Raw genomic sequence first — 6,000 nt, 5'->3', positions numbered from 1 at the left:
TGGGGCTGGTTCACGGGGATGACCCAGAGGGATGTTGTGGGGAGGGAGGTGGGAGGGGGGTTCATGTTTGGGAACACATGTACACCCGTGGTAGATTCATGTCAATGTATGGCAAAACCAATACAGTATTGTAAAGTAAAATAAAGTAAAAATAAAAATTAAAAAAAAATTAAGGTGTTAAATTTAATACCACTTAAATGTGGTTTAAGTCTATCATCTTGTTATTTAAAATTTAAAAGAAGAATTCCAACTGTTATTGTTCCCATTTTCTTCTCTTTTGTCTTCCCTTTGGGTTAATTGGACATTGTTTCATAACTTCATTTTGTCTTCTCTTTTGGTTTTTCCTAGGTATAGCTCTTTGTTTTCTTATTTTAGTGGTTTTATAGAATTTACAAGGCACATCTTTAACTTATCACAGTCTACGTATAAGTGATATGCCACTTTGCATATGGTGTTAGAATTTTAATACGATATGTTTACATGCCTCCTCTTACAGACTTCATGTTATTGCTGTTATATGTTTTACTTATACATGCTGTTATTTTCATTTACAATCAGTTATTATGGGAAATGATTTCCGTAATTTAAAAAAACATCTACTTCTTATGTAGTATCATTTTTATTGCTTTTTATTCCTTTGCCCAGATTCATATTTCCATGTGATATCTTTTTCCTGAAAGTTTCTTTTCCTGAAAGATCGAAAGGAAGCCTGAAAGACTTCTTTTAACATTTTCAGAGAGCTTATCTGTAGGTGATGAGGCTTTCAGCTTTTGTTATTCCAAAAATGTCTTAATTTCTTTTTGGTTTTTGAAGATATTTTTGTTGGGTATGGCTCAGATGGTAAAGAATCTGACTGCAATGCAAGAGACATAGGAGATGCGGGTTTGATTCCTGGGTTGGGAAGATGCTCTGGAGAAGGGAATGGCAACCCACTCCAGTATTGTTGCCTGGGAAATCCCATGGACAGAGGAGCCTGGTGGGCTATAGTTCATGGGGTTGCAAAGAATTGGACACAACTGAGTGATCAACACTAAAAAAAAACTAATAGAATTCAAGGTTTGCATTTTGTTTCTGTTAGAACTTTAAAGATGGTCTTGCCCTGTCTGCTTGCTTGCACTGTTTTTGATGTTCCTGTCATCCTTAACTTGTTCTTTTGCATAAAATGTATCTTCTTTGTTATGATTGTTTTTTAAGAACTTCTGTTTATTGTTAGTTTTGAGCAATTTGATTATTGTGCCATGGTGTAATTTTCTTTATACTTCTTAGATCTGTAGTTTAGAGCTTCATTTAATTAAAAAAGTTTGGGGCCATTTTTTTTCAAAAAAATGTTTTTTGCCCTTTTTTTCTTTAATTCAAGGATGACAAAGTACATACAGAGATGTTTAAGGTTTTCTACAGCTCACTCATGCTATGCTTCTTTTTCATTTTAAAATTATTATTCTATCAGTGATTTATTTCAGTTGTTTCTATTTCTATGCCTTTAGGTTCATTATCTTTTCTTCTGAAATGTCTAATAGGACATTAATCCTATCCAGTGTTGCAATTTTTCTCTCTAGGAATTCAATTCAGCCTTAAAAAAATTCTTTTATGTCTCTAAACTTCATAAATACTTGAAATGCATTTATAATAACTATTTTAATCTCTCTGTTTGCTGATTCTAACATATGTGTCAGTTCTGGGTCAAAACCTTTGATTGGATACAAGACAACATAGCTATTATCTTGTTAAATATATATATGTATAAAACATAAATATTCTTGATCTTTAAGGCTTCCCTGGTGGCTCAGTTGGTAAACAATCTGCTTGCAATGCAGGGAATACAAGTTCAATCCCTGGGTGGGGAAGATCCTTTCGAGAAGGAAATGGCAACTCACTCCAGTATTCTTGCCTGGGAAATCCCATGGACAGAGGAGCTGGCCAGACTTCAGTCCATGAGGTTGCAAGAGTCAGGCACAACTAAACCATCAGCACCACCACCACACACTCTGTAATGCAGTTATTTAGAAGAAGTTTGATCCTTCAGAGTCTTATTTTTAATCATTCATTAGGCAGATCAGAGAAATTTAGGGTTTCTCCTCCATCACTGAGCCAAGACTCCTGAGTATTCTACCCAAAGCAGAGGGTACATCGAGTTTTCCATTCTGGCTGGTGGAAACAGGTACTATTTCCAGCCATGTATGAGAGCTGAGCCCTGTTCCCTTTGGATGGTTCTTTTCTCCAGTCTTGGGCAATTTGTTCACATGCTTGTCTGGATCAGTATCTTGGTGGAAACCTAAGGAAGCTCCTTTGTGTTTCTCTGCATATTTACCTCTTTAATACTCTTCCTGCAAATGCTGGCTTCCGTGGTTTTCCTGAGATCTCATCTTTGTTTCTTTACCCAAGAAGTTCACCACGTTCTGCCTAGGATCCCTCTTCTTGCAGTGTGGTCGATAAACTGTCTCAAGGTGAAACTGGAACAATTGTAGGGCACACCTCAGTTGTTTTCTGTCTGTCACTGATCACCGTCTTTAGTTGCTCTATGTTCAGTGCCTTGAAAACCTCATATGTTTTATTAGTTTGACTTTTTTATTTTTAAGTGGGATGCTAAAGCTAGTCCTGTTGTTACAATCTGGCTCAATGTGGGAGATAAATTATATTATGTTTGATTCACAGAATTGTATCTCCAATAGTATAATGAAAGTCAAAGGGCAAATATCACTCAATATATATTTATTATGTATATTTACTTATGTGTATATATATATTTCTGTTCTAAACATCCCCTTTTTTTAGATGTATCTTTATTTTATTTTTTATTTTAAGGTTTAATTATTTTAGAGTAAATTTTTGTTTGTTTGTTTGCTCTTAATTAATTTATTTTAATTGGAGGCTACTTACTTTACAATATTGTGGTGGTTTTGCCACACATTGACATTAATCAGCCATGGGTGTACATGTGTGCCTCCATCCTGAACCCCCCTCCCACCTCCCTTCCTATCCCATCCCTCTGGGTTGTCCCAGTGCACCGGCTTTGAGTGCCCTGTTTCATGCACCAAACTTGGACTGGTCATCTATTTCACACATGGTAATATACATGTTTCAGTGCTCTTCTCCCAAATCATCCCACCCTCACCTTCTCCCAGAGTCCGAAAGCTGTTCTTTATATCTGTGTCTTTTTTTGCTGTCTCGCATATAGGGTCGTTGTTAGCATCTTTCTAAATTTCATATATATGTGTTAATATACTGTATTGGTGTTTTCTTTTTTTCTGACTTACTTCGCTCTGTATAATAGACTCCAGTTTCATCCACCTCATTAGAACTGATTCAAAAGTGCTCTTTTTAATAGCTGAGAAATATTTCATTGTGTATATGTAAATCTCCTTTTTATCTTACCTGAATCCAGCTAAATTATTCTTATGATTGTCCTGAGAACAAAGCATTATCGACTTGTGGTAGGGTATGTAAAGGATTAATTTTGTATCATATTCATTTCTAATAATTATTAAACATGATTCTATTGGGATACTTTGTGTCTCTGGGGAAATGGAATAGTTTAAACATACAGAGTCAGAAAAGTCTGAGTGTCTCATACACACTTGGATGTCTCACAGGTCCCCTTCAGGACCATATTAGCAAAAGGTGCTCAACAAATATGGTTGAATGAACAAATAAGGGGAGAAGGTGTGACTATATAATGATGAGGCTGGTTATTTGGTGTGCATGTCTTCATGGATAAAGAAGAAACCTGGTGTGGAGGTAAAAGAACCCAGACTCTGGTTTCCAAGAGAACTGAGGTCTAATTTAGCTTTCCTGTGTTTCAAAAATGTTTGACTCAGAACTGACATATATGTTGTTGCTGTTGCTAAGTCACTTCAGTCGTGTCCGACTCTGTGTGACCCCATAGACGGCAGCCCACCAGGCTCCCCCATCCCTGGGATTCTCCAGGCAAGAACACTGGAGTGGGTTGCCATTTCCTTCCCCAATGCATGAAAGTGAAAAGTGAAAGTGAAGTCGCTCAGTCGTGTCCGACTCTTCGTGACCCCATGGACTGCAGCCCACCAGGTCCATGGGATTTTCTAGGCAAGAGTACTGGAGTGGGTTGCGATTTCCTTCCTCAGACACATCTGTTAGAGTTAGCAAAACAGAGAGACTAAAACAAGTTAAAATAGCCGTGTTTCAGTCTTTATCTTTAGAGATAACATTATCTATCTTGCAATATTATTATGAAGAGAAAGTCAGATGTGCATGAGATACACCTAACACAGAGAGAGCATGGCACGCAGTAAGCATCCAATTAATGTAAGTTTCTCTCTTGTGAAGCAGCCAGCAGGGAAAGGTAGACCCTGTGCATGGTTGCTCACAATATGCAAAAGATTGATTTAATAAGTGAAGGAACACGGTACTCTGTGATGGGTGTGATGGGAGGGAAGGTGGGAAGTAGGTTCAAGAGGGAGGGGATATATATAAACCTGTGGCTTATTCATGTTGATGTATGGCAGAAACCAACACAACAATATAAAGCAATTATCCTCCAATTGAAAATAAATAAATTTTAAGGAAATGAAAAGAACAAAAGTGGAGGAACAAACAGAGATTTCTTCACTGATGTCAGATCTTTGAATTTTGAAAAAACGTTTGATTTTTATAAAGAGCCAAAAAGCACTCAGAGACAGGCAAGGAAATAAATGGAGTGACTTATCAATGGAGATAAAAGTAACTAAGTACAAAAGGATGTGATTAAAATCATGTCATACAAAGCCAAGTGTTTCATAAGCAAGCACTCTATCAACTTCCAGTTTGGGAGTCAAAAAGTGTTCCGAGGATTACTATACCATAAGAAGAAGCTCTCCACAAACTCTTGGAAGGAAATACATTCATGTAGATATATGCTTTCTGCTCTTTCAAAAAAAAAAAAAAAAAAACTAAAGAAATGAAAAAAGCCCAGCTTTGTTACTGTCTGATCACAGTTTTTATAATTCTTCACTTCAGTTGGTAATGTGCTTTTACGTATGCTCATTTGTACCTGGGGAAACAGAGATTCAGATTTTAGTTTTAAGTGATGTGCCCGAGATGACGGAATTGATAATTCATAGAGCCGAATCTGGAACCCAAATCATGCTCTTCCCATCAAGCTACCGATCTTTTTTTTGTACTCTGGTCTGCAAATGTCTTGTTTTCAGAACAAAGTTACTGTAGTCCATCAACTGATAGCAACAGGGAAACTTTTGGGGGAGGTAAGTAATGCTACAAATTATTACTATTTTTCTTATTATTAATTTTTATTCCCAGTGTCTCTAGCTGGAGATAAATTTAATCTGTAAACATTCTTAAAGAGTGACTTCAGTTTTGTGTAGCCGGGTCTTGGCAGTTGGGAAAACACATGCAGTGACTTGAATGAGACGCTGAGCCCTTATCTCAGGGGTCTCCAGTGGCCTGTGGGCTCAGAGCAGGGTGGGAACTGCTTTTCCCACTCCTCTTTCTCAAGCTTGCAAGCACAGAGCACTGGGATGGTCCAGCTGCATCCAATTAGACTCCTTCAGACAGGAAGGGAGAGGAGCCACAGAAAACACTGAAACGCACAGTCTCACTTGCATGAATGCTTCAGCCTCCTCACCCGGGCACGCTGAGCCCTGTGGTGGAGGAAGCCCGGGCTCTGGAATGCAGCGATCTTCACAAGGGGGACATTGTTCTCTGGAGCGGACAGTTCTCTGCGCGTTAAGAGTGCCCACACTGTGAGTCAGCGGGGACTGGGCTCCAAACCAACTTCGCTCTGCCTTGCCTGACACAGATGCAGAAAAGTCTGGCTTTAAAGGCCCTGCACCTTTTAAGATCAAATCAGGGCTGTCCCTATCCCTAAATATCCTTGCTTCTTACTTTGGGATTCCCTTGTGGCTCAGCAGTAAGGAATCCACTTGCAATGCAGGAGTCACAGTTGATGAGGGTTCTTTCCCTGGGTTGGGAAGATCCTCTGTTGGAGGAAATGGCAACCCACTCCAGTATTCTTACCTGGGAAATCCCATG

Source organism: Capricornis sumatraensis, chromosome 1, assembly GCF_032405125.1.
Source record: "Capricornis sumatraensis isolate serow.1 chromosome 1, serow.2, whole genome shotgun sequence".
In the NCBI taxonomy this organism is placed as follows: domain Eukaryota; kingdom Metazoa; phylum Chordata; class Mammalia; order Artiodactyla; family Bovidae; genus Capricornis; species Capricornis sumatraensis.
Note: the sequence above shows the minus strand (reverse complement) of the source record.